The sequence below is a fragment of the Stegastes partitus genome, unplaced genomic scaffold (genome assembly GCF_000690725.1).
Source record: "Stegastes partitus isolate 25-593 unplaced genomic scaffold, Stegastes_partitus-1.0.2 Scaffold27, whole genome shotgun sequence".
In the NCBI taxonomy this organism is placed as follows: Eukaryota; Metazoa; Chordata; class Actinopteri; family Pomacentridae; genus Stegastes; species Stegastes partitus.
The window spans coordinates 703276-708417 of record NW_007577758.1 but is presented as its reverse complement, the minus strand read 5'-3'; positions in this window follow the sequence as shown (position 1 = coordinate 708417).

Below are 5142 nucleotides of genomic sequence, written 5' to 3'. Positions count from 1 at the left end.
TTTTTTTAGCTCATTTTGGACAAATTTAGTTAATTTGGACACATTCAGAGTCAAAGTTTTTGTTATTTTGGACAAATTACAGTTTTCCCATTGATCACCTCCATAGACTCAAACATTTCTTCTTCTTCTTCTTCTTCTTCTTCTTCAACAAGTCCCAAAAAACTAAACAAAATAAGATTTCCAAGTCTCTTGAAGAATTTTCTTTGGGATTGATAAAATTTATCGTGTCTTAAATTTTGCGGAAACAATTAAAGAATTTCCACGTTTTTCTTCTTCATCATTTTTCACAGATAGAATGGACAAACTTATCACATATTGGACACATTCTGAGTCGAATGTTTTTGTTATTTTACATATTTTAGTTTAGCGCCTCTGTGCACCGGAAAACATTTTAGGTTTTATGCAATTTTTTGTAAAATAAACAAAGAAATCAACTCCTTTTTCCTTTTTATAAAGATAATTGTCCTACATCTCTGAGTTCTCTCTCCTCCTCCTTCCACAGAGCTGCAGGACTCTACGTTGCAGTAAAACACCAGAACCCGCCCCGACTTCAGGGTTCTGTTGGTTCCTTGTTGCGACTAATCGGTGATTTTAAACACATCGCTCCCATAATAACGCCCAACAATGCTCCCAGAGGCTTTATCCTCTAATTAATCACGTCAATGTCGACACAAACTGCTGAACACATCCACAGTTATTAGCAGACGCTTCTTGTGATGTTCTGGCTGCGCTGTTATTTCTGATTCATGGAGCCGTTTGGATGAACGCCGGAGCGTTTGGTTCGTCTTTGCCTTCAGGGCAGGATTTACGGGGTTGAACGGTTATGAGAGCGGCGGCTCCCTCGTGCTGGAAACAACCAATCAGCACGAGGCAGGAGATATGGATCCATTTCCACCAAGTGATGCTTGCATCATTTGATCCTGGTGGATTGTTTACGGCAGCCGAACGCGACGCGCACACATCTGCAGAGTCACTGTTTGTACAGACTGTGGAGTTCAGAAAACCATCTTCTGAGGCTCAGCAGCCGCTTTCATAAAGAGACGGGGGAGATTTTCTCTCCAAATTGATGTCTTACAGTCACAAATGTGGCCGGCTGAGGGTTGCACAGCTCTGTCACATTCAGCGGCAGTGATCTATATGCAGAAAGTGTGCTCGCATGCTGAGCAGAGACGCTTCTGGAGGCTGCCGAGGAAATGAAAAGTTTCACAACAAGGTGGAAAAACTTTGCGCATCGTTTCAAAGTGTTGAAATGTTCTCGCGCTGTAAATCAATCCGGCTGCTCCACAAATATGTAATACAGTCTGATGGAGATGCACCGACTGTCTGCTGCTGTCTTTAACGTTTTTTCTTTATGATTTTGAAGGAGGACGATAATAAAGCCTCGACTCTCCTGCACCGTTCTCTGTCCAACACCCAGATTCTGACCAAAGAGAAGCAACGACCAACAGCCTCCCGATGCTCGTAATCAGCAGTCGGCCACGTCTCGGCTTGTCTCGGTGCTGAAAACCAAACTGGGTTCAGATTTCAGCAGCAAAACTAAACGTTTACAGTGTAAAATATCTGCTGCATCAAATGAATTGGAAAGTTATTCATCATGTTGGTTTATTTTTCCGGAAAATCGTGATGTTGTTGAGTCATGACAACTTCTAACGAAGGGTTTAACTGTGTGAAGCTGTTCAGGTATGTGGAGGAAAAATAAGTGAACAAGCCAGTTTCAATAATCAACTTAAATGTGATTAAATCTTTTTCATATTTAACTCGATCTTGGCAGCAGCCGTCCACTGATCAGTCTCACCTTCATTGAACAGCTTCTCTGAACTTTCCAGTCGTCAGAGAACTGCAGGTTTTATTTATTTTATTTTTGTCAAGTTCGAGTCATGCTAGTGTCTTTAACATTTCTAAATGTATAACTGCTTCATTGAGCATTTTAGGCCGTCTAAGACAGACTTTGTAAACTCTACTGAACCTGTTTTAGTTGTGTTTTAATCTGACAGACTTTCAAGATTAATCAAACAAACACTGACGTTTGCGTTCTGATTGCGTCTGACTGACTGTTTCCCAGAAGAAACCAAAGACGTGATCTTTGTCTACGGGTGCTTCATTCAACATAGACGACAATTACAGCAGCTGTTGTGCAGTTAAAGGAACCTCTGGTCTAACTTCTCGTTCTTCTTGATATTTTGTGCAACTCAACAACCAACTTCCTGTTTGATGTTTGTGCACATGGATGGTCATGTGACCTGCTTCTCTTCAGTCTTGCTAATAGTTTCTGAAACACTCATATGAACAGACGTTACTTTCCTTTTAAACCAACAAAAACAGACCAATATGGACTTTAGGGAACTTGTTGTTGATGTTTATGTTCATTCATTTGAGTCTCTGAAATCCAAGCAGCAGTTTCTGAACGTTTCTCTTTTGTTTTTGTTTGTTTTTATTTGCTCAGGTTGATCCCCCCAAAAAAAATTATTTAAAAAACCTGGAATCAATTAAACCCTGGAGCCGATACTGAAGAGAATAGTGACTCTACATAGTGCAGATATTTAACTTGTATTATTAATAGAACACTGCCTGTAGTTCATCCCAGTTCAGCTGGAAAATCCCAGAAATGTTATCATATGACCACTATCATGTGTCAGTTGCACTTAAAACACACAGAATTTCTCATTTTTTACAGGATCTACTTGGTGTAAATGCTTTATTTTGGATTATTTTTTAAATGAGAAGTAAGTGGTTTTGATTAAATATCCTCATTCTGAGCTCAGATCAAACAGAACTGCATCAGAAAGTTTGAAAAATGTGGCGATTCTTTTAGTTTTTACAGTTTCTGGCTGATAAATGGGGACATTTTGAAATCTTATTTAATAGAAAACATGTCTTAGCCGCTTACAAAATATGACAAATGTGCCGGTCGGTGGGTTTACGGGGCTGACTGACGGCAGCTTTACTGGCTGGTTTTACAGCGGAGCTGATGAGCCGACAGACTGACAAAGGAGACTAATTACTCGTTTGCGCTCTTATTAGGTGACCAGCCGGCTGCCAAACGCTCCCATTCCACCTGTCTGCTCTCGTATGTTCCCACATAACCGTTTCACTGCGAGCCGTGACATTTATCCCCCGTCCGGCTCGTCCGTTAAACGTCCAACCAGCTGGCTGACTGGACTAACTAGCTGCCTCGCCGACGCCTCGCACAGACTCTCCGGCGGCCTCAGGCGAAGACGCTGGCATAAATACCCTCCATCCGGCTGCAGCAAACCCTCCCCTCGCCTGAGTTTTCTCATTTTATGCTCCCCTTCTCCCCCCATTCCTCAGCTCCCGCCCCGTGTCCTTAAAGAGTGGTCCGTGAGCTACAGGACGGTAATTAAAGTCTGCGGTGATTGGAAATATATCCGCGCACCATATCATTTTAATGCCAGGGCCCTAATATGCCAAGATACTGGCTGTAATTGGATTTTGATTGGTTACTAATGAAGATGCACTTCCTGGGAGACAGACGTGACAAGTCATCTGTTTTACCCGCCGCCAGCACACATGCACGGCCGGTCGGGGAAGTTCGCGCACAGATTTTCTAGGCGACGCCCGGCAGACGCCCGCGAACCGACCGACGCTAAGCGACGCGCACGGCGACGGCAGCTCCAGGACGCATTAATCAGCGCCTGACGGGGAGAAGAAACGCACAGATACACAGCAATCAGGAGTGTTTTCATAGAGAGGAACGGCGTCATCTGTTGGGCTTCTGGTCGTCTGAGAAAGTCCAACATTTAAGAGGAAAAAGCAAAAAAAAAAAAAATCACAGCTTGTTTGAACAAAAATAGCTGCTGCTGGACGGATGAGATCAGAGCAGCTTCAGCAGCAGAACGCAGCGTCTGGACGGAAACATTCAGTAAAATCAGCCTCATGTTGTTAAACTCCAACTCTGCACATATGAACCAACATCTAGAACCTGAGAACTCCAGGTTCTGGTTCCTACCAGTGATCCACATCAACGTTTGGTCGAAACATCTAAAAACCAGAACCTTGTCCGGTCCAATTTCACTACATCAGGTTCTACTGATGTTAGAGCCTCAACAGTTGGTTAAAAGTGACCCCAGACTGGGTTCTAGTAGAACCATGGATCCATCCATAGACAGACACTGACAGGAACGTTCTGTGACCAATAATGATTCATTATTGTTTATTTGGACACTTTAAGTAATTTTGAGTCATATTTTTTCAGTAATTTTTAACAATTTTAAGTTGTTTGGGACAATTTTTTGTCAGTTTTGGCCAAATTTGGTTTAATTTTTTGTCATTTTTGGATAATTAAGGTCATTTTAGGACATTTTTGCGTCGTTTTTAGATCATTTGGAGTCACTTTGGACACGTTTTTAGTCATGTAGGACAACTATCAGAGTTTTTGGGACCTGGAACCTTGTCTGCTCCAACTTGTTGATGTTAGAACCTCAACAGTTGGTGAAATGTGACCAAAGACTGGATTTCAGTAGAAACATGGATCCATCCATAGACAGACTCTGACAGGAACTTTCCTTGGTTTGCAGCTTTTACACTTTTTCCCTATTTTCATGCAGCAATAATAAATACTGCGGCCTCCACTGGAGCCTCTGAATCATCCTGATCTGCTGGAATCTATTCTGCCGGCGTCCTCAGCAGGTTTAACGACTCTGGAGTTTTATTTCTGGAGATACTGAACCATGAAACCATGAAAATGGCTTCTCGGGTTTGTTGAGGATGAAAGTTTGAATCTTTCCACGTCTGAAATTTCCTAAAAATTAGCCAAAAGAATTTAGTTTTAGGTCCCAAAGAACAAACAAGTAAACGGTGCAGCGACATGTTTTCTGAATTCTGTGTTTTATTTATTCTTTTATCTGATGGTGACGTAATAACAGAACAAACCAGTGAACGTGTTCTTTAAAACGATGCCGTGAAGCTTCTCGTCCTGTTTTATTCTCATCCTTGAGCCTCACGTGTGCAGATCAGCTCCACATACATGAACACGCAGAACATACGGAGCACATATTGTCTTTTAAAAACCTTCATGTGGTGCCAGAGAGGCTTTATGGAAGCAGATTAGTCCTCCCCCTCTGCAGCCTGAAATATTCCTGCTCCGTGTTTTACTACCTGGATTAAAGTCCTGCGATACGTCAG